Genomic DNA, 24,569 nt, shown 5'->3' on the forward strand with positions numbered 1-24,569 from the left:
ATTTAGCTGCTAGTGGGGGCCTAGAGATCTCATGTGGCACTTGAGATCACAAAGGGCAATACAGGGGTCCACACTATCTACCAGTAGGAAGCCAAGAATTGAAGTGCATATGGCATCAAACTTGCCTGTGGGACAAAGCTGACTGGATGGGACTGCAATCAATAAAGATGGCTCAGTCACAGGGACAACATCACTGGAAACCAGTGGCAGGTCATAAATAACCAAGGCATGAGCAAGCTGCTTATATAGGCAGGTGGGCAGACATTCCTAAGGCAGAAGCATCACCTCTGGAAAGAGAAGAAGTGTGGGTGAGGATGAGAAGTTCACTAGCTATGAGGCAGCCTTTAAAAATAATCAGGACAGCCTGGAGCCACCATGCAATCAGGAAGGCAATCTCTTAAATTTATAGGGCCAGCACCCATCTTCCTACGTACATGAGAAGACAAAATGGTCTAGAGGCTCAAGGCCTTGGCATGAGAGCAGTAATGGCCTGAAGATCTGATGAGTTCTGTACTACACAAGCCATAGTTCATTCAAGCTCTAATCTGAAAGCCAGAAATTAGCCTTTGACTTGAATGTCTACAGAATAAATATTACTTGTAGGTACTACCCCAGGTGGCAATAGGTTTCTCTAGATAAAATCTTGAAAGATTGGAAAAATTATTTCAAACATTCAAAAGAGCTCACACATTTCTATCATATTTTTTCAGATTTTGTATTATTTCTATGGTCAAGCTTTTGTGTTTATCTTGTGATGTTAAGAGTTCAAATCCACATGGTAAGTCAAAGCGTGGTGAGTGCAGTTATAGAAATAACTACACTGAGTGCCCGGAGAGATAGCACAGCGGTGTTTGCCTTGCAAGCAGCCAATCAAGGACCAAAGGTGGTTGGTTCAAATCCCAGTGTCCCATATGTTCCCCCATGCCTGCCAGGAGCTATTTCTGAGCAGACAGCCAGGAGTAACCCGTGAGCACCGCCGGGTGTGGCTCAAAAACCAAAAAAAAAAAAAGAACTACACTGAGAACTACCATAACCATGTGAATTAATGAGGGAACTGAAAAGCCTGTCTAGAGTACAGGTGGGAGTGGGGTGGGATGGAGGGAGATTTGGGCCAATGGTGGCGGAAATGTTGCACTGGTGAAGGTGGGTGTTCTTTATATGACTGAAATCTAATCACAATCATATTTGTAATCAAGATGTTTAAATAAATATATTAATAAAAAAGAAATAAACTTATATAAAAATAAATTGTGAATATAAATTAAGAATATTTTGAAATTAGAAAAAAAAGAGTTCAAATCCAAAGCCTCACACACAAGGTATGTATGCTACCACTAAGCCACCTCTCCTGCCCCTCTATAGGATTCTTTAAATACCAAGTTTTTGCCATCTATTATACTCATTTAAAACACAATTTAGAAACCACTTTCTTTCTTCTTATGTTGAAAATGCAGGAATTTAGACTATTTCATGCTCTCCTTTTCTAGCATTTGGTCACCAATTCCACCCATAAATTCAATCATGACACAAAATTTTATGTTACTATAGAATTTCCTGCAGAAACTTGACTCTTTTCCTCCTCTAAAGAGCCTCCTTTGAAAAAAATAGTTTTGACAGATACACCTCTACTTGTCTGTTTTCCAACTGGATACTCTGTTGTCTGTATAGGGTACCCTACAATGGCAAGCACATTTAATGCAATGTAGTTGCATATGACAGTTTTGTTGATTGCCAACTAAAGCTAGCTTTATGACCCTGAGCAAGTACTTAATTGGTTGGTCTTTAATATATTCATAGAAAACAAAGAACGTGACAGTAAGAACTTTGTAGAACATTCACACATAAATTAGAATGAAGGTGTGTAGAAGATACACACAGTAAGTATTTGCTATTCCTACTGTATTTATGTGTGTGTTTCTCCTCTGGTTCATTAGCAGCATTGGGATGATAACACAAGAGGCAGAACACATGCCTGGCATATGTGAGGCACTGAGTTCCACTGTGGACACTGCAGGGCCACCCCTCTGAGCACCTGGTGGTCCCTCCCTGCACACCAAAATACCCCACACTGCTGGCAGGGGCTCTGGGTCTCCCAAGTTCCAATGGGGCCCCCATTAAAAAAAAAATTCAAAATAAAAAAAGAAGACTAAGTCTTTTTTTTAAATTTATTTAAACACCTTAATTACATACATGATTGTGTTTGGGTTTCAGTCATGTAAAGAACACCAGTGCAACATTCCCATCACCAATGTCCCAAGTCTCCCTCCTCCCCACCCGACCCCCGCCTGTACTCTAGACAGGCTCTCCATTTTCCTCATACATTCTCGTTATTAGGACAGTTCAAAATGTAGTTATTTCCCTAACTAAACTCATCACTATTTGTGGTGAGCTTCCTGAGGTGAGCTGGAACTTCCAGCTCTTTTCTCTTTTGTGAGAAGACTAAGTCTTAATCTTCATCTCTTTGTTGTTTACTACAATGACTATCAAAGAGGGAAGGGTTTGGGCCAAAATGAGCAGCAAGGCTCAGGCCTTACTTACTCTTGTCTCCGTGCTCAGAAATCACTCCTGGCAGGGTTTGGGCAACCGTATGCAGTGTGAGGGAATTGAACCCAGGCTGGATATGTGCAAGGCAAGCAACTTACACAGTATACCATCTCTCGCAGGAAAAAAAAAATAAACTTCTTAAAAATTCAAGTACACTTACATGGTTTGACTTTAGGAATCAAAAACATTTACTTTTTCTAAAGTGGAGAAAATGAACCAGAGCCTTAGCAATGATTCCTTCTACATATTCCAGTGTGCAAAGAAGAGGGCACAACAGACTCCACCTACTTTCCTTCGGAAAAAGAATCTCCAAAGTTGTTGGCTATAAAGGAGACTTAACTAGAATGTCTCAAACAAAATCCCCATTCTTGTGAATAATAGTTGAAACCTATTGATGCTCAGTGTACAGCAGGCAGATTTAACAGTGGGTCCCACTAGCCAGAGCATTTAACTTTCCCATAGAGCATGTGCTGTCAGACCCTGAAGGACCTACCCATTGTGCAAGCTCTGAGTGTGGTCTAGTTCTAGTGCTTTTAAAAAACACCACAGACAACCAGCCTAGTCGCCATCTACTCACCTACCTAGCAGGATTTCCTTCTTCTGCTGGTCCCTGAACAGGAGAGCCTCTGGCTCACTGAAATGGAATTCAGGGCAAGTCCACATTCAATCACCAACTCTATAAAGGGGTATTCCACAGAGGGAGAAACACAGCTTTGTTTCCTTTTTATGCTATCCTCCTGGCCATTCAAGTGGAAAGCTGTATAAGAAGGGAAGAGAATGAAAGATTATGGGAAAATCTACAGCACATTCAGGCATGTCTTCCTGCTGAAGAGTCCCTGCACCTTTAATCACCTTCCCACTTCTGCTCAAGCCACTGAGTGGTGTCTGGGCAACCTAAGCCAACTGCAGGAAGGCAAGTCCAGAACGAACACAGAAACAAGCCATGGAATTAGTCAACTTCTCCACCTGCCTTAGACTCTTCTGATGGTAATGAGTCCTGTTATGGGATCATGGGGCAAAGGGGTGCTTTTCCACATCATTTCACAACCATACTAGCTGCTCTGCTATTCTGAAGGAGCGAGCATCAACATATCTAAACTCAGGGATCCCAGGAAAGGGGAGGGCTAAGGAAGGACAGAGTGGGTTCCACGGAAGTGAGTTTTCCATAATCAAGTGTTAAGATTTTTATTTCTTTAAATGGGATTTAAAAAACAAACAAAAGCAGAGGTCTCCATCAGATGGGGCTGTCTTTGAGGTTTAAAATGGGGTTCACAAAGTCCGTGCACATACCTCATGCTTCTCCGCGGTTAACTGCTGCATAAACGGTTGCCCAGGAAACCTCTGGACTGAAGAGGCTCACAAGAACCCTCGCCTCAGCCTGTGGGTCTGACTCATCGCCTTGCTCCCACATCCCTCCTGAATTCTGACAGGCAGATATTTTTGCAACCTGGATGATATTTCCCTGGGCAAGGGTGCAGGGAGGAGGGAAAGGAGGAGAAAAAGAGAATAATTACTTATTCTAAATACAAGCTTCTTAGTAAGAATAAATGTTAAAAAGGCCAAGTCCATCTCTACAGCAAATACAAGAAGAGAAATGCCTTTCCTCCAGTATATGCCTCCAATTAACATTAACAGAGAGCCTTTATTTTCACATGACATGCTGAATTAATTAATTGATTGATTAAACCTCACCTTCGGAGAGATGGGAACAGGGAATGCAGTCAGGTGAACGACCACTTTCCCCAAAACCATAGAAGTCACCCCAGACACCCTGAGTTTTCTTGCAACCTGGCTATATCTCTGATTAGAACAACATCATAGTCTCCCTTCAGCATCACAAGATCACAGGCCAAAAAAGGCAATGCCAAAGCTCTGGGACATGACAATGAGCAGAGATGATAAGAGGCCAGAAAGAAGGGCAAGAGAGGGCCCTTCTAAGCATACCCACCAGCAGTGTCTGGAATCCTTCCTAACATTTTTTCATCATCATAGTACTGATAATTTACCTTTCAAAAAATTAACCATGGTAAGAATAACTTTCATCTTTTTGTGTGTGTGGTGATGGCAGTGGCAGACGGAACCCAAAATACCTCATAGATGAAAGGCATATGCTCTCTACCACTAAGTTGCAAACCCAGTTCCACCATTCATTTTCAATGAGCTAAGAGTGCTATCTTTCATTTACACACACACACACACACACAGAGGGAGGGAGGGAGGGAGAGAAAGAGAGAGGTTTTTCTCTAAGATGTTCCACAGAAATATAGGGATGAAAAGGGAAGAGACAGAAAGAAGTGCACTCAGAACCTTAAGCCATTTCCCTTGAATAACTGAAAGATTTCCAAAACTTCCATCTCTGTATCCACCTTTAAAATTCCCTCAATGGCTCCAATCACTCTCACAATAAAACCCTACCTACCCACCTTGTTTATTTTGCAACAATTCTCACAAACAGATCCCTGAAAAATCAATTGTTCCCTATTGTGACCTGGAACCTTAAAAAGAAAAGCTGCCTCCAAATCTATTCTGAGACTGAACCAAGCTATGTATCACAAAACTCCTAACATCCTTGGGGGGGGGGGAGGGATATCATACAGCACTCTAGGTAAATGCTTTCTCCAAGGCAATTCCTGACTGAACCTGAAGATGGTTAAAGACATGTTCTGGAAAATACATTTTATCGACCCAGCTGACCTTCAACTTCCAGCTAACAATCTAGTTTTTTTTATTTGTTTTGGGGCCACACCCAGCAATGCTCAAGGACTACTCCCTACTCAGTGCTTTGGAACAGCAAATGCTTGGGAGCATTGCTGGGGCTGGAGCCTGGCGTTCTCTCCTGCCACAAGAATGAATATATTTATTTTTTATATATTTGTATATTTTTATATTTGGGACAGAAAGGTTTGAGGTCACACCCAGTATTACTCCCGACTCTGCACACAGGGGTTACTCCTGACAGTACACAAAGGACCACATGGGGTTCCAGGAATCAAACCTGGGTTGGCTGCATGCCAGGCAAGAGCCCATTGCTGTACTATCATCCAACAAATTTGATTTGTTTTACTATCATTCAACAAATCAACAAATTTGATTTGTTTTAAGGCCAAACCTGACAGTGTTCAGGGCTTATTCCTGGCTCTGCACTTAAGAATCACTCCTGGCAGGCTAAGGGGAGGAGGATCACAGGAATTGAACCTGGGATAGCTGTATGTAAGGTAACTCATTATATTATGGCTCTGGTCCCCACATCTATTATTAATAGTTTTAACAGAACATCTGTTTCAAAGATGAATTAACTATTTCTTCTTTCTATACCATACATCTACGAAGAACAAGTTCTTGAATATCTCTATTACGACTTCTTCTCTTTCACCCAACACTGGAATTTATTGGCCCATGATCATAACTGGACTGTTGAAGTTTTCTTTCACAAACCTGAATAGCAAACCAATGCAAACGCTCTGGTGCCTTTACCTGCTCCTTTGCCTCAAAAGGTCTTTGCAGCCATATCAACTCCCAGAGAGCACCTGAGAAATTACCATTGCTCCTATAGTGCCATCCCTGCCACCTCCGCCACCTTCTCCTCTCTTCTGGTGTCCCTTGACCTGTCCTTCTACACCTGAGGGAGGCATCAACTAGAGTGGGGTGTCTGCGCAGCTGCTCTATCAAGGCTGCACCCTCCCACCCCCAAGAGTGGCAGCCTTTTGTACCAGCAGCCCTGGGATTTCCAATCCCCAGTCTCATCACAGTGTACCCCACCTCCATGCAAATGAGTGTGGGCTATAAGTTTAAAGAGTAAAGCATGCCAACAGCCTCGGGCCAGAGGGTCACTCCAGGAACTAGGCTTTAGAGACTCCTGTGCAGCCTAGTTTATATGCTTATGATCAAGAATCAGATGAGATAGCCTGAGATGTTATTTTTTGTATCCAGATTGAAGAAGAGACAGGAAGCTAAACACACCAATCACTAGACACTGACTGGCCCCTTTTAGACAGAATCAGTCCCTAAAAGCCAGCCTGGTTCTGGGGAAGAAGCTTCCCCTACAGCAGGGAACACCAGAACCCAGAGACAGTTTCACACAGACTGGGTTTGGGGAGAGAGAAATTTCCAGCCCATCCACAGTACAGAGACCTGCAAAGGTGATGGCATACTGGGGGAAGGAAAGTTATGCTTCAATGTCACTTTACCCAACATATTATCACCAGACCCAAGTACAAGGGACCCTGGAGGAGAAGAACATGTGTGTGTGTGTGTGTGTGTGTGTGTGTGTGTGTGTGTGTGTGTGTGAGACAGAAGCTCCATCACCAGTCACAAAAAAGTCCTCACAAGCCTCTAACTCCTTGGCACAAGCAGAAATTAGCTTTCTGCTGAAAATATGTCCAGTTAACTTTGCATGTTGTAAAAGTGGGCTTGAAGTAACTAAGGTAAATTCAGAAAAACTACTTCCATTCTTTGTTGGAAGCTGGGATTTGGGAGAGGAGATTTCCAAAGGTCTGGAGACAAAATGTGTATGCGCCCATCCCTGCCTTCTAGCTCTTACTCTCACTGGGGCATACCCCCAAGAATGGACCCCATGGATAAGAAAACTGACTTGGGGGAGGACTGTTCTCTAGGGGAAGTTCTGAATTCATTTTGGAAAACTCTCCTTAGGCTCACGGGCCTACACAGAGAGAGGTAGAGAGGTAGAGCTCAAGACAGGCTCCAGTCACCTGGAAGATGTTCCATAATTGAGTTTGGGAGAAAAGAATATAGGCAGAAACTCCATCCCATGCACACACATGTGAAAGTAGTAGAGAACAACCACAGTAGAGAGGGAGCCTTATGTGTTGAGGGTTCCTGAGTTTCTCAGAAGCTACCAGGGCTCTTCATCCCTGCATATGTCCCCACAAAGGGCACAAAACTTGGTTCCATTTTGGTTTTTTATGTTTTCTTTTTTTAAAACTGGATTTTTAATTTTTAAGCTCCATTTTGTTTTAAAAATCTCAGAACAGGTAATGGCGACTTAAGCGGAGCAACAAAATCTGCCCCTCTGAGTCACATGAAGGTGTGGAAAAAAGGCAGGCATTCTAGGAGAGATGTGCATTACTAGTATTCACAGCTCCATGGTTTTCTTTACTCACCAACCAGGAAACACACAAAGATATTCCATGTATAAAGGCCTTTCATCTATTCAGAAACAAATTAACTCTAAATTTCTTTTTACAATACTCAGCTTTTCTCATTCTTGCACACCCATGCACAGAAAAAAAAAAAAAAGAATGAGTAATAGTAAAACAAAGTAGTGGTGCACTGCATACCCCTCTGGCTGCGAAGAAATGAGATAAGATGTATGGGCTTCCCTCAAATGTACACTTATATGAAAACTTTCGAAGAGGCTTTTTTAGAACATGTTGGAATCTCCCCTATGAACTTAAGAGTCTCCTCACAGGTTGAAAGCTCATTTGTGGGGCCAGGAGGAGTTCCCCTACGGGTGATTAATAACATGATTCTTCTTTTGAGTTTTCCAACAACTGACCATGAAATTAGCAAAAGTTCTCTTTAAATGTATTTTTTTGAACTTTCCCCTGCCCTTACCTCCAGAGTCTGATATTGACAAAGACAAAATACCCTAACACTCTTTTCTTAAATAAAATCACAATTCAAAGAACATGAAATGTTGATGTTCTGAGAATACATTTTAACCTATAGACCTTAGTGAAGGTTTGCAAAAAAAATTTTAAAAAGAGGAAAATTAAATGCCAGCAAATGGGAACTTAACAAATTGATAACTGTTGGTATTCCAAAGTTTTTCACAAGGTTTTTTTGGACAGCTACATTCCATAGGAGCACAAAATACTTCAATGATTTGTATAAACACCATATATGTATTTGTATATGGACATGCATATAGATATATGGCTTATTTCAATAATATTCTTACTATAATAAAATAGCAGAGAACATTTTTATGGGCCACACCTGGCGGCGCTCAGGGATTGCTCCTGGCTCTGTGCTCAGAAATCGCTCCTGGCAGGCTCAGGGGACCATATGGGACGCCAGGGATCAAACCCGAGTCTGTCTGGGTTGGCTTCGTGTAAGACAAATGCCCTACTGCTGTGCTATTGCTCTGGCCCAGAACACATTGTTTAGAATTAAAAGGGAACTTGAAGTGAAAATGTTACGGCCAATTGAAAACAAAAACAAATCTAGTTCATTTTGAGTTTCACTCTATATAAACACAAACACAAAAAGCAGCCAGTGACCTGGACTCTGGTTGCTTAGTGGTCTTCCAGGTGGAGAGGTGGGCAGGCGAACTACCCATCATGATGTCAGAGTTAGATGCGGAGAGCTTGAAAACACATTAACCTGTAAGACCATCTTAGACACGAAGAGAAAATTCCAGCCAATTAATTAGAATATTTCAGTGTTGACTTCCTTGTTAAAAGCCTTGGGAGGGATGAAATGTTCTAATGCTAAACTTGCTCCCTCAGCAGTAAGAAATGAGGCTACTTATGTGAGAAGAAACAGGACATGCTGTGCTGCCATATGAGCAGAATGGAGTGATGCCTGGGGTGTGAGGATGGCGTGCAAGGAATTTGGATCCTCTGAGGAAGAAAAAAACAAAAAACAAACAAACAAAACAGAAACTAGAACCGGAAACATGAAGCAAGATAGTACTCTTAAGTGACTGCTTCCAATCCTCCTTAGCCCAGGGCAACTTTTCTTTATTCTGAAGACTTTGGAACAGATTCTCTATACTTTAGGGCACAAAAAAAAAAAAAAATAGAAACATAACACAAATTTAAAAAAATAGCATGATTTAAATATAACTATCAACAAAACTATCCACCCAAATTCCCACTGTGCTAGCTTAATGGTGTGTGTCCAATTCAGGGAGCTCGAGCTGATCAGCCTTACCAACCCAGGGAAAGGCCATCATGCCTCAGCCATGTGGATGGCATTTACTTTTCCTACAAAGGGCATATCGATTTTGTGGTCTTCCTTTCAGAAACTTAGAAATCCAGAGCAAGAATCAGGAGACCATGAGAAGAAAAAAAAACAACTAAGGGATGTTTTACAAAATCCCTAACTGTATTTCTGCAAAACGAAGACTGCCATCAATCTGAGAATGCTCCTGTTGCAAAGTGAATGACAGAGTAACCATACATCAAATGCAATGGCTGCTCCTTAGTAGCTCCTGGTGAGTCTGGACAAAGCAGATTTCAATCAATTGTCAAGTACTTAAGTTTGTCCTTAACTATAACTGGCCTGAGAATGGAGGAGTGGGCAATCAGTGCCTGGGTGTGGGACACAAGAAATTCTATGCCAACTCTGCAGCTTTCTTTAAACTCTAAAATCACCCTTAAAGAGTCTCCTCAACTTTCCGTTATGGAGCCCGTGGCCCTGAGTGAGAGGCACTGCCCGTGGGAACCATAGTGGGATGTTGCTGGCATCCTGACCATCTGTGTGCTGACCAGCAGACACTCTGGACAATTGGGGGAGTGCTGCCTGCCATGCCAGGAAACCACAGATGGTACACCAGTGTGGTAAGAACTAACATCTCTGAAGTGCCTGACATCCCCTATTCCCCCCTCCCAAGTGAAGTGAAAAATAGGCAATTTTATGCAAGACAAAAAGACAAAAGGCTAAATGGGTTGGCCTGGTGCCATCACTACTCTGTGAAAAAGCTTGACAAACAGCCATCATCATCCCTCACTCAGAAAAAAAAAAAACTGCCACAGTCAGGAAGCAAGCAGGTGGGAGAAGGCTTGGGCAGATGCCCCTCACACCCCATCAGTGCTGTCTCTTGCTAGTCAAGGACTAAGGTGCAAATGATCCCTCTGAGCACCTGTACAGGAGAGTGCTGGTCACATGAAAAAGACGTGTTTAACTGAAGAGCACAGATATGTTATCACTTTTCAAGAATCTGCCCAGTCAGGAAATGCACACAGTGCTAGACGAGCCAGGTTTTGCTAGGAGGAGGCAAAGGCTTTGGTGTACTGTTCGATATGGAAAAACATTTTGCTTATAGGGAATAAACATGTGGCATGAGTCTTGTGGCTGCAACAGAGTTCTTTCGTGTTGCCTTGAATTTTAATCAAAAGAGGAGGCTGGGGATTTATCGTCTCTAACTAAAAAGTTCCAGAATTTATAAACGACATGACAAGGCAGTATTAATTCTGCCAGAAAAGTATAATCAAATGCCTTCACCCTCTCTCAGAAAACAAACATATTCTACTAGATTTAGCACTAGATGGGGGGGATGGAGTTACCACTACTTAAAGTTCAACCTACAGAGAAATGAAGTAGAAATAATCCAGAATTTTTTTAATAGTTAAGACTTGCTCCACCAGTACAGTTAAAGAAAACAAACAGCATGGTATATATAATGGACTGTATTATATATACTATATAATATTATTATATTATATATAATGGACTGTATCTGAAAATAAAATTGACATAGAAAATAGCAAACAGAATAAGAGTAACACAGCTAGAAGTAAACAACTATTAAAATGATTTATTGAGAGCCTGCTTATATGGGTAGCTAAGGTGGTGGTTGTTGATGGTTAAACTACAGATATAAAAGAGATCATTTAGTTAAACCAAACAGACAATCATGCAAAACCTGCTAAGGAAATGAGCAAAACAAAGCTTGGAGTTTTTCTCTCATCTTATACCTATTTACATACCAGATACATCTACTTAATGGTATTTTTAAATCCTAGCTTGACCAGAGTAAAACATATGTAACTGTTCACAAGTAATTGGTGGCAGAAAAGTTGAAGGACAGTCACTGTGAAATATATCAGACGAATGTCAATAAGTGTTGTGGTCAAATAATTTGCTGTCTAGTCAAGTAATGGGTTATGTTATGTAATAATTAAGTCAATGGTGGAGAAATTTAGTTTTGAAAGCATCACATATGTTCTTTTATTTTTCAGTTTCAAGGTATGGCCCAAGATGTAAAGAAAATGCAGTGGTGGGGAGGCCAAGAGGCCAGGATCACACAGTTACCATAGCAAATTTGTCCTGAATTTTCCTGTAATTGATTAAAGCTGAAAAGGAAGGCCCTGACTTTCTACTTTCGAGAAAACCTTAATATGAAATTTCTGATTGCCTTATGGAAATATAGAGTCACACTAATTAAGCTACTTCAGCTCTTCCTATAAAAAAATGGCTCTTAATAAGGTAAAAATCCATATATTGTGGCTGTGTGTCCGCAATTCAGGCTAAAAATTACTATTTTCAGTCACCTCAATCTTAATATGGCTAGGTCAGATCTGACTCTCCTCCTAGGAGTGTCCAAGATGCAACAGCCCAGTTAAGAGCATCTAAAACCACCCCCCTAACAGCCTTTCCCTGCACTGCACAACATGGACATGACAAATTAAGGTTGCTGGGAGAACAGGCTATGTGCCAACTATAAGGCAAGCATCTACACCTCACAATATCTAGGATCCCAGGGATCAGCAGCATGTATAGAAGCACCCTGTCCAATGTATCAGCTCTCTGGGTCACTTTTTTCTTTTATTCCAGATAAACCATCTAACTTATCCCACAGAAAATTGAAAAAGAAGAACTACTAAAACCTAATGTTAGTAGAACACAATCAACAATAGAGCAAAAAATGTGCAAAAGCAATGAAAAATTCATGAACTAAAAGTTGGTTTTTGAAAAGAGATAAAAATAGCTAATAAATCTCTAGCTAAAATAATAAAGAAAAATAACTCAAAAACAGAAATTAAAAGCACAAAAGCTTATGCTTGCAGAAATAAAAAGAACTCGAAACTTATAAACCATTATTTTTCAACAAGTCGGATACCCTAAAAGAGATGAATAAATTACTTCAAATACAAAAATCTACCAAGACTGAATCAAAAGGAAATAGGTCTGTCACTAATGAGTTTGAATCAGTACTTAAAAAGGTTCCCCGTGGCAGGGGAGAAACCTCAAAGAGTTAGGTCATATGCAGAAACCCCAGGCTTGATCTCCAGCAACTCCAGAAGTGCATCAGGGAAAACCCCTAAGAGCATGGTTGGATCTGGCCTAAAAACCAAAAGAAAAATTTAAGTTTTCCTAAAGAAAGTCAACAGTCTAATGGCTCCACTAGTAAAATCTGTCATAAATTTAAGGAGGTAATAAAATCACACAGATAGAACATGTGAACCAATGGAAAAGAAATGAAAGCCCAGGAATAAATCCATGCTTATATGGGTGAACTTCAGTAAGATCATCACAAAGATACAAAGGAAGGGGCCAGAGTTGTGGCTCAGAAGAGCACAAAACTCACATATTGTGAACCCCGAGGTTTCACTCAGCATTGCAATTTAAAAAAGAGTACACAAAATAGAAAGAAAATTCTTTTCATAAATGAATTTGAAAAAACTGAAGATGCAAATGCATAAGAAGGAAACGAAATCCTTGTTTTATGCCATATACAAAATGGACTAAGGACTTAGACTACTATATTTCTGTACAATAACAGAAACAGCAAAAAGAAAACCATGGAATGGGAGCAAATACTTGCCACCCACCCAGCTGATGGCTAAGGGAGTGGTAAACTGCCACAAATATCTGAAATTACATGTAGATAAAAAGTTACCTACAACTCAACAAGAAAATATACAAAAAAATTTAAATAGGCAAAAAATGTGAACAAAATGTATTCAGAGAAGATATTAACATGGCCAACAGACTGCAAACTTTTCAACATAACTAATCATTAGGAAAATGTAACTAAAAACCAGAATAAACTATCTATTTATTAACTTCAACTGTTGGGACAGCCATTATTTCAAAAACAGTAAAAACAAGAACTGGAAACATCTGCAGAAATTGAACACCTTGTAAACTGAGGGGAATTAATGAAGTTTCCTTTAATATATAGTCTAATAATTTTATTATGTGATTATATTATATATCACATATAATCATATATTTACACACAAAAAGAGGTCTACAGTATTAGCAATGAATTTACAGTAAATAATCTCTCTATACCTCAATTATTTGTTGTTTTAAAAAATTTTACTTATCTTTTGGAAATATGCCTTATTTAGTTGAAGAATAAAACATGAATCAAATGATAAGTATCAATAGGGATAAGTTTATGAAAATACAGTTTTAATAACTACTAATATTTTAATTATATTCTATTCTTTATGATTTTTGCTTGAAATATGCCTTGCTTAAAAAATTTATTTGAAAGAAAGGGAGAACAGCTGACCCCTTGTATGACCTCTTTTTCTACTACAACAAACAAGATGGTGACATCCATGTGGTCAACAAATTATCATACTTGCTCCCACATTTTGAAACAAGGTAAACAGCATGATAGAAATAGGAAAATGGAAATATAGAACTCTCTTTTCTTTGGAATATTTTTAGTATTTCTAAACATTTTTAATCTCCAAAGAATGTACAAGTTTGCAACTTGTACTGTTTTACTACTTAACACTTAAGGTTGGCTACTACATAGACAAAACCATGTTTGATTTTCTATAGAAATTCTTTCCTTTTTATGGTTTATTTTGCTTTTGGTTTTTGGGCCACACCCTGTGGCACTCAGGGGTTACCTCTGACTCTGCGCTCAGAAATTGTTCCTGGCAGGCTTTAGGGACCATATGGGATGAAGGGAATTGAACCCAGGTCCATCCCAAGTCGGCCATGTGCAAGGCAACACCCTACTGCTGTGCTATCACTCTGGCCTCTTTCCCTTTTTTCTGCTTAAGAAATTCAAGCTTCTATGCATGGAGAGTAAAGTTATAGGAATAATCACTTTTGTTACATTTTCAAACAATGTGAACCATGGTTGTCTGTTGTCTGACTTTGAAGTTATATACTATATATCTATATCTATCTATATCTATATCTATATCTATATCTATATCTATATCTATATCAAGAGCCTGTTTCTGTGAACAAGCCCCAGGTAAAACTCTTTTAAGTAGATTTTATTATAAGAGATGCCTAGGGCTGATATCCTAAATGCAGAATATTTTCCAATATATATCATGTTACCATGTAATTATTAATTATGAAAAAATTAAGGGATAGTCTGGTTAATTCAAATAATATTCATAGCTGATAAAACTGACTTCCCTAAGGTTACTAAATAATCCCACAACTGACATCTTTATAATATTTATTTAGCTCTGGATCTTCAAGTAAACATTTTAAATTTTATTATAATTAAAACTGGATTCATCCCTAGGTTGGCCCAGAAATGACCGTTTTCCTTGTCCAACCTTCTAAACAAAACTCCAACCAAATTTTTTAGAGGGAGGTAACAAGATGAATAAGTGCAAAATTTCCTAAATTACTAATTTGAGGCTAACAGATTCTGTACAACCCAAGTAATCAAATTTATTCTTAACCAATGTTAATTACTCAGAGTCACTACTGACAAACTAAACAGGGTGTTCTGTATATTTGGTACAAAAGATTTAAAACACAGTTGCAAAACATGGAAATAAATCCTAATTCTCATTAAGAAAAAAAATGTCTTATTTTAGAGATTTTCTATCTTGTCTACAAAATGTAAATTTAATATCTTAGAGAAATTTTATACACAATCGCTTCCTTTTCATCATTAACTATTTCAAGATCCCCTGTGAAAAATTTTTACAGCAGGGTATTTTTTTCTTAACTGTTGGGCCACATACTAAGAAATTCAGACCCCAGAGCTCAGGTTAGCAACAACACTGGCACGCCCTCTCCTGGAATAAAAGGAAATTTGCTATGTTTATTTACACTGGCACAGAGGTACACAAGAAGTTATTTCTGAGCAAGTCGCATTATACAAATAAGGAAAATAACTTAGTATATCTCAAGGTCAAGCAACTTACGATCTCAAGTAAGTTTGATATATCTTGATTGATTATACTCTAAAAGTAGGCAGGATCTGACCATGTTGTTCTAAAGTATGTGTTTAAAAGTAGTATGTAGAAATGACCACATCAAACTGAAAATATCAAATAAAGCTAAAGTAAATTGGTATGATAGAGCATCTCTAGTACCAAAACGACAACAACAAAAGCCTTGAGTTTTGGTTAATGACACATCAAACAAATTTAAATACATATGTTACAGGGCAAACATTATCTCAAAAGTCAAAAGATGATCAGACAAGTTGAGGATCATTACATTACTTCTATCCGTCAAAGGAAAAACAGGTACTTTATAAGTCAAAAGATACCTACTTGGATACAAGTTTTGCAAAGGATCTATACATTCTGATGGAATTAGTTTGCAAGAGCAAGAATTTTTCCTTTCTGTAACCACCCAAAGATTTCAATGTTGTAAATATGAGAAAAAGTAAATATGTAAGTATGTAAAAATATAAAATACAAAAAAATGTAAATATTTAAATACCTGTAAATATGAGAGACTGGTTCCTGATGTTGCACAGACTGATTTGTAGGGCCAGTGCTCACTCTCCTCCCTCAACCTCCCACTTGCGCTCCCACAGCACAATGCTTTCAGGAGGGGATCCCACAGCACAATGCTTTCAGGAGGGGATCAACTTAAAAGTTTCACTCCTCTGATGAAACTTTCAACGTGGATTCCTGGTTTCCCAATCAACAACCAAAACAAATAAAAGGCTGAAGTGTCCTGTATTTCCATCACAGTAAATGATACACGAGGCAGAAGTTGAACTGCTTCCTGACTCCTGTTTCTCCCACCTTTTCCATACCCCACTGGTCACACAAAGCCACATCACTGCCACTGATTCCAAGATCTTTTTTTTAACCCAATGACAGATAACTTTCATGTCCTCACAAACTTTTCTCCAACATGGATAACAAACTAGTCCGATTGTCCTTCTAGGTTCAGCTCTCTTCCCCACACTCCTCCCACGGATCTCCCAGCCTTCTCACTTGCAATGTCCTCCCTAGTGAAGCATAATTGAGACTAACCCCAGACACCCCACTTCCATGTTTTTACTATCCCTCCAAGTATGTCTTAACAGAGTGCTTGGCAAATAATTGGAGAATCCCACACATCTTAGCTGATTTAAGAAATTGCTTCTGAGTGAGGGAAAAAGTCAAAAGGACTAATTTTGATACATTAGAGTACTTAATTTAGGAAAATAGTTTGGTGAATATCAAAAAATTAAAGTTCTTTATTTGGGAGAATGTTTAAGTATCAGAAAACTGGATTTTCTCAAAAGATACAAGCAAAATGTTGTTCAAAGCTGTTGATTTTACAGGGGAAAAAAAGGTTGATTTTAGTATCTGAGACCCCACGTTTACCTACTTTGCACTTTTTTTTACCTAATTTGTCTTTCAGGGGGAGATATCACAGAGTTATTAAACATCAGACCAATCAGTCTAAACTAATAATGGAATCATAGATGCACTGATCAGAAAATCTTGGAACAGGTTTAACTTGTGGGTAAGATAAATTTTCTTTGTTTTCCAGATGCAAATCCTGTAGAAGCCATTTTGCTTAAGTATTTTCTCCAAGTACAGCGTTTGATTTTAAATAGCAGTGTCATTTGAAAAGCAAAACTGTTTATCACCTTTTTTTTTCATAGCCTTTCACTGCCGATTTACTAAGCTGTTGTCTAATTCAAGACATATGTTTCCTGCTAAGTTTTCTTTCCATTTAGGCTTAGGATTAATTTTTATGTTCCTGTTTGGAGGTACTTTATTTCACATGGATGTAAGCATTATCAGAGAGAGCACTATCTTCTGAGATTACATGGTCCCTGTTGAATTACCTCAGTAATTTGGTTTAAATGCAACTGACCAGTTACATATCTATTACTGGATAGTTCTACTCAACTATCTATATACAAATATCTGGTTCTATTTATTAAATTAGTTTTATGGAAGTTTTTGAGCTCAAGGAGCATGTATCTCTTGATTTTATTCTTTTAAAAGTTATTTTGATTAAGGGCTGAAGAGAGAGAGAGAGAGTACAATGGGTAAAGTTTTTTTTTTTTTGCCTTGCATGCAACTGACTGGGGTTCACAATCCCAGTAACCCATATGGTCCCCTAGCTCTTCCAGGAATGATCACTGAGAACAGAGTCAAGAGGAAGCCCTGAGCATAGATGGGTAAGGCCTGAAAAAAGTAATTTTGACTATTCTAGATTCCATTTAAGTTTTAGAACCTGTTTACCATTTACATAAAAGCTTTTCTATATAACTATGCCTAATATTTTAAGACTGGCTATTAAATCTATATATAGATTTGGGGAGTGTTGCAATCTTTTATATGTGGAATATATTTCTATAATTAAGAATAAATTTCTGTACCCAAGAAATAAAATTTTTTCCTGTACCATAGCAAAATTTTGTGATTTTTAATAGATGGATCTTGTTAAATTTATTACTATTTTGTATTTTGGAGTACAATTTTGACTTACCAATTAACACTGTGTATACATATATATGTAATAACACATTAGGCAGCCTCTTGTAAATATCTTTTTTTTTCACTTATTATGTTTTCTAGGTTCATTCTAAAATGTATCTCAGGGGATGGATATACCACATCATAATCAACCCCATCAGTAACAGAGCTCAGTGTTCTGGTGATTTATGGTTCTCTTATTAAATTCTAGACTCTGTGTCCATGAAGTCTTTCCTTAGTTTTCAAATTTCCTATTTCTATTTGTTAACCTGGTTCTCCAAGGTCACATCTGCACATACTGAGCAGCTAACCAGTGACCTGAGCAGAGGCTGAGGTTAGACAGACACCTGATACCTGAAAGGGTCCCACCCTTGGAGAGTAATCTTGGGTGATGAAGGGGGTCTGAATACAGAGCTGTTTACAGAGCTTAAAATGAGGTAAAGGAAGTTATGTGGGGTACCAAAGCTATACATGAGGTGATGAAGCTGTAAGAGAAGAGATGGAGCAAGTACATGAGGTAATAGCTTTAGGGGTGTGGTGAATCTATTACTGCAATGATGCAGTTTTATTTAGGATGATAGACCTATATGTGAGATACAGAATTTTATGTAGGGTGGTGTTTTATGTATGTAGAGGTACTGAAATTGTGTGTGGGGTGAAGAAATATATGAGTTGTACCCAGCTCTCTAGGCACCTCCCTTAACCTTCACAATTTCTGGGTTCACAAACATCTATCCTCTGGCCATAGAGTTTGATAGTCAGCTACAGTCAGATGGGGATCTCACATCTGTCTTTCCAAAACTCTCTTATATCTAGGATTTCTTTATTAAATTTCTAGCTGGTGGCAGCAAACTCAAGACAGTACAGCTGTCGTTTTCCCTGACCATTAGAACTGAGCTTTAGCCAGTAAAACTCTGGATTTTTATTCCCAAGTCACCTTCACTTAAAAATGAATCTATCAAAACAAGACCAGACAAACCCAACACAATTCCAATTGCTCTTCTAATCAACTGAGATGGGGGTGGGAAAACAGAAGAGATTCTAGGAAGAGAAGGCCACAAAAAATCTGACATTTTTTACCCAAAGTCTAAACAGTCTTTTGGTTTGGTTCCTAATGTCCAGAAATTATGGTTTTCATCATTCTCATCCAGTTTTATATTTGTTTATTAAAAAAGGAAATCTATCCTCTTCACATTGGCACTAATGGAAATGACTTTGGTTACCCATTTTTATTTTTTTGGTTTCTTGGGCCACACCCAGTGATGCTCAGGGGTTACTTCTGACTATGTGCCCAGAAATTGCTCCTGGATTGGAGGACCATCCAGGAGGCCGAGGGATCAAACAGGATCAAACAGTAGTTCGTCCTAGACTAGTGCCAGCAAGGCAGATGCCTTACCATTCCATGCCACTGCTCTGGCCCCATCCATTTTTATTTCTTGAACATAATCTATTACAAAAAGTTAAGTATGCATGCCATCTCACCTCAAGTACCCACCCAGTATTCTTGTCTTATATAAAATACATCATGTCTTTAATATTTTCCATAAAGATCTTTGTTTACCTTGAATACTGTGGCCTTGATTCAATCCATAGCATTACAAAAAGTGCCATGAGCAAGCTCTGAGTACTGCCATCTGGCCCATGAACCAAAAATAGTGTTTAACAACACTGAGCTTCCTCGAAATAAACCCATTGCTTGATCTCAGTCATGGTTGGTAACCACAAAGCTCTGATGGCCCAAATATGATAAATTCTGTAGTACTTACAAAGTTCTGCAGAAACAAAAAGCAAAGTCTTATAGAATATATTACTAAAATTATGTATCACTATTGTTCTCAACCAAGATTTTTTACATTCTTTTTTTCCTTCCAGTTATGCCAAATACTGTTGCAAAACTTACAAGCCAAAGCTGCTTTGTATAGCATTATTTCATATTTATAGAATGCTTTATAGTTGAGTTTTTTTAACTTACTATTCTACTTGGATTCTCATCAAAACCTCATGTAGTAGTTGTGCTAAGTATTATCCTCATATTATCCCTGTTGGAACTTAAACACAGAGAGATTATTTCACATGGCTAGTTTTAAGTCAGACCAAAGATCTTGTGAACTCTGACAGTGCTTTGTCTTGTTTCTTCGGGAAATATCTTCCAATGCATTGATAACTTCCTTAAAAGTCATGAAAAGTGGGCCAAAACATAGTAAAGTGGTTAGGATGCAGGCTAGGCCCCGGTTTGATTCCTAGTACTACAAGGGTTCCTCAAGCACTGCCAAGTACACTCCTGAAGGCCCTTGCACAGCAGAGATGACCTAGGTAACCCCCGTATCACAGGGTCCAAAGAGCATCACATCCTTGAGCCCTTGCACTAAACTTCATGGTATTGGCTGAGAATTGTCAATAGGGTCCCCAGGCCTCCGAGCACCACGTGAGAGGATGGAACGTTTAACATTTGTTTTCAGGAAAATATTAATTATCAGGACATGGGATGTGAATATATATATATATATATTTAATTCCTAAGTTACCAGCAAGATATGAAGGCTCAGAGAGATGAGTGGGTATCTTCCCTTAAGCCTTTAAGCCCTGCCAGAAATAAACTCTGACCACAGTATCAGGAATTAGTTTCAAGGACTGCTGAGTATTACCAAGTAAAATGAAAAAAAGGAAGGAAAGAAGTTATATTTCCAAACAACTGCAATCGTAAAAGCTATCTGTAATATCAACTTCCACATCACACATAAACACAGATACACTCTACAAATACTAGTATATGAGAGACTGAGCAATAGTTCAGTAAATAAGACACTTGCCTTGCACATGGTGACTTGGGTTCGACCACCATGTATGGTTCCCTGATCAGTGCCAGGAGTGATTCCTAAGCACAGAACCAGTATTGTTAAGTGTGGGCCTCCCTTCAAAAAAAAAATAGTCCATAAAATCCTCCTGGGAGTTAAATACTAACTCTCATACATATATATCCTCAAAATGGCTAAAATTAAAATATCTAGGAGGGTATCTCAAAGAATATATTGAAATATTTCAAATAGATCCACTAGGAGAAGCATGTCCATTTTTCTCATTTAAACAACTTCTCAAATATCAAAACTTCCTTGACCCCTGAGTCCCTTAGAAGATATTATATGTTACTTTTTTTGTTTTTAGTCTGTATTTCTCTAACAGAACATTACCTTCATATAATATTTTATTTTGTCATTCCTCTCTCATCAGATCAGGATCTAGTATACTATCTGGCACATGGTGCGGACTCAATAAATATTTGATAAAACAAACAAAAATCTCTTAAGGGCAGGAGCTGGTCCAGAGGGTAAGACATTTGTCTTGCACACAATCAACCCTGGTTCAATTCCTGGCATTCCATATGGTCCCCAGAGCCCACGAGAAGTGATTCCTGAAAATAGCCAGGAGCAATCCCTGAGCACTGCCAGAAGTGGCCCAAAAAACAAACAAACAAAAAACTTTCTTAAAACAATAAAAGTTCTTATTAATTGATCCATAAAAAAGATCAAAAGTCTGAAGGTCCACAGAATGCTTATAGAAGACTAGGATTGCTGGGGCCAGAGAGATAGAACAGCGGTAGGGCATTTGCCTTGCACACAGCCTATCCAGGATGGATGGTGGTTTGAATCTCAGCATCCCATTTGGTCCCCCATGCCTGCCAGAAGCGATTTCTGAGTGCAGAGACAGGAGTGACCCGAGTACCACTGAGTGTGACCCAAAAACAAACAAAATAAGACGACTAGAACTGTTAACGTGCATGATAATATAGATTTGTTCTTTCCAGTAGAATTTACCATGTAAACCATCAGTAACTAAAACAGTTAAATCACATTGAAAAGCAAAAGAAAACAAGTAACATTTAATTTTTTTCTAACCCAGTATATCCTAAGTATTATTTTATCAATTATTCAGGTAAAATTATTGACTTTTTCATTATAGATCTTTGAAATATGCATAAGTGATCACAATTGCACCAAAGTACATTTCCAATGTCAGTAGCTCTTTGTGCTCATATTGGACAGAACAAATATAAACCAAAATTTAAGAACCATATTAAAACAGGGAACATCGTGTATATTTATTGTTTTTAACCTAGCATTCTAAAACAAAACCCTGGTACAATTCCATGATTTCCAATGTTTTGTTTTGTCAAGACAGTTTCGATGGATATTACAAAAGGAATAATAGTCTTCATTCTCAAAAACAATTTCAATCAAGATAACTAGCACAAGTCTTGGAATTATATTCAGATGTTTGAATTAAAAATAATGAATACCCTTCTTCCTTGGTTTCCTTAAGTAAGAAACAAAGTAAAATCCTGACAGATTCTGTAATTTGTATCTGCACTATTTTAGGGGAGGTTTCGAGGGGATTGCTATTTTCAAATAGCAGACTGTTAAAATCCTATTTCCTCTAAACAAACAGTACTTATTTCAGGTTAATCAAAACATATTGTGCTGGGGCTGGAGAGATAGCATGGAGGTAGGGCATTTGCCTTGCATGCCGAAGGACTGTGATTTGAATCCCAGCATCCCATGTGGTCCCCCTGCTAGGATAGATTTCTGAGCGTAGAGCTAGGAGTAACCCCTGAGCGCTCTGGGTGTGACCCCCCCAAAAAAAATATTGTGCTAAAAGATATTATATATATATATATAGATGTCTAAATGCATTTAAATAATTCTTTTTTTTTTTTTTTTTTTGGTTTTTGGGCCACACCCGGTGACGCTCAGGGGTTACTCCTGGCTATGCGCTCAGAAGTCGCTCCTGGCTTGGGGGACCATATGGGATGCCGGGGGATCGAACTGCGGTCCGTCAAGGCTAGCGCAGGTAAGGCAGGCACCTTACCTCCAGCGCCACCGCCCGGCCCCTCATTTAAATAATTCTTAATCATTGCCTTACTAATATTCTTGCATTCTGTAACAGAAACAAAACAGTAAGAATACTTTACATTGTATTGTTTGGCTCTTTTATTTTTAGGGTTTGGGGGCCACACTCAGGGGTTACTCCTGGTTCTGAACTCAAGAATTTTCCTGGAATTGTTTGAGGGACCATATATGGGGTGCCAGGGATCAATCCTGAGTCATCCTCATAAAGGCTCAAACAAAGCCTGACCAGCTCCAACCAATTTTAATATATGCATTTAAGTCTTTGTTGTGTCTCTTAAAGACCAATTATTATGCACCAAAAATGTTGCCATAAACTATCAAAATATCATCAACCAATTAATGTCTTTCAAAATATTATTTATAAATATTCACTCATTTAAATCATAACCAGTTATTTAAAATCAATATGTAAAGCACCCAACTAAAGTCTGTAAGATTTTAAAGCTTTAAAATTACAAAATTTTCTTGTTTTAAAGCAATAAAAAAGTAAAAGATAAAAATAAAAACCAAACCCACAAGAGCAGCTACTTACTCAGATATGTACTAAGCGTTATTCCTTTTCCTTTCCTTTTTCTTTACAAGCAGGCTTGAGCTCAGATTAGGCAAGCGAACTCCAAGTAACTTCTCTTACTGTGAAAAACAAGAATAAAATTCCAGTTTGTGTGTGGGTGAGGAAAATCAACATTAAACTCCCACATTAAACTAGATAGGGACTGACTTCTAGTATTTTCCCCCCACTTCCTCTCCCTCTTCCCCATCTCCTCTTCTCCCCATTCAATCCCTTTCGTCTTACCCCCCCCTCCAAAGTTATGGGTGACCTGACATATCAATAGCTGTTTTATATCTTCCCTTCTATTTTAGGAAATCTTGCTGGGCAGAAGCCTAATAAAATAGCCTTAATAGATGGGCAACAAAAATATTCACTTCACTATAACTTATTTTTTAAACCAATATGACTCTTGAATGGTAGCACTAACCATCTATGTATCATACAAACTATGACACATTGTAAAATTAAGGGAACTTTTGAAACATCTATTAATCATTGAGTTTATTTTCGTATATTACTTTTATTCTAAAAATAAAAATAATCTATATTTACCACATTAAAACAAAAACTTAAAACATTGAAATGAGTAGACTAACTTTCATGTAACAATCATGTAACTTTAATCTATTTTCTTGAATACTGTGGCACTTTTTTTCTGCAAAGAAAAATGTTGATGTGGCATTACTTCTAATTTTTCATGAAGTTCACACAATCATGTTCAAAGTTTCACTTAGGTGAAGCAATATGAAGTCTTCATTATCTTCATCAACCTTTTCTGTATTTGTCATTACTTTTAACAAAAAATGCACTCTCTTCACATATTCTCAGGAACTTGGTAAATTCAAAGCAAATCTCATAGTAACAGTCTCAATTTCTACTTTTTCTACCCAAACTAAACACATTTTAGTTTTGTTTAGGGAGGGATAGTAGAAGGGTCATGTGACCCTACAAGGCCACATCCATTGGTGCTCCAAGTGTGGGTACCAAATGTAGTGATGGAACTAAACCAGGTTCAGCCATTTTGCAAGGAAAGCAAGTGTTACCTTCACTTCTATAACTCTATGATGTATTACTACATCATTAGTAACCATAAGTATCTTTTAGCCATCACTCTTAAGTATTTTCACAGATAATGAACATTTTTTGTCTAAACTAGTGGTCCTTTCTCAACTATTACGTTCCAATCCACTTCCCATGACCCACAGCAATACCACAACAGCAGTT

At 38.4% G+C, this 24,569-nt stretch overlaps 1 long non-coding RNA gene across 1 annotated transcript; it reads right to left on the reverse strand.

Moving 5' to 3' along the window:
- Positions 1 to 262: 262 nt before the first annotated feature.
- LOC126012292 (uncharacterized) lies at positions 263 to 23,386 on the reverse strand. The gene is made up of 4 exons (XR_007496814.1): positions 23,328 to 23,386; positions 3,835 to 4,006; positions 3,122 to 3,301; positions 263 to 287 (listed from the first exon to the last, which is right to left on the reverse strand). It is a non-coding gene; the product is annotated as an uncharacterized LOC126012292 (long non-coding RNA).
- Between the last annotated feature and the right edge of the window lie 1,183 nt (positions 23,387 to 24,569).

Source organism: Suncus etruscus, chromosome 1, assembly GCF_024139225.1.
Source record: "Suncus etruscus isolate mSunEtr1 chromosome 1, mSunEtr1.pri.cur, whole genome shotgun sequence".
Lineage (NCBI taxonomy): Eukaryota > Metazoa > Chordata > Mammalia > Eulipotyphla > Soricidae > Suncus > Suncus etruscus.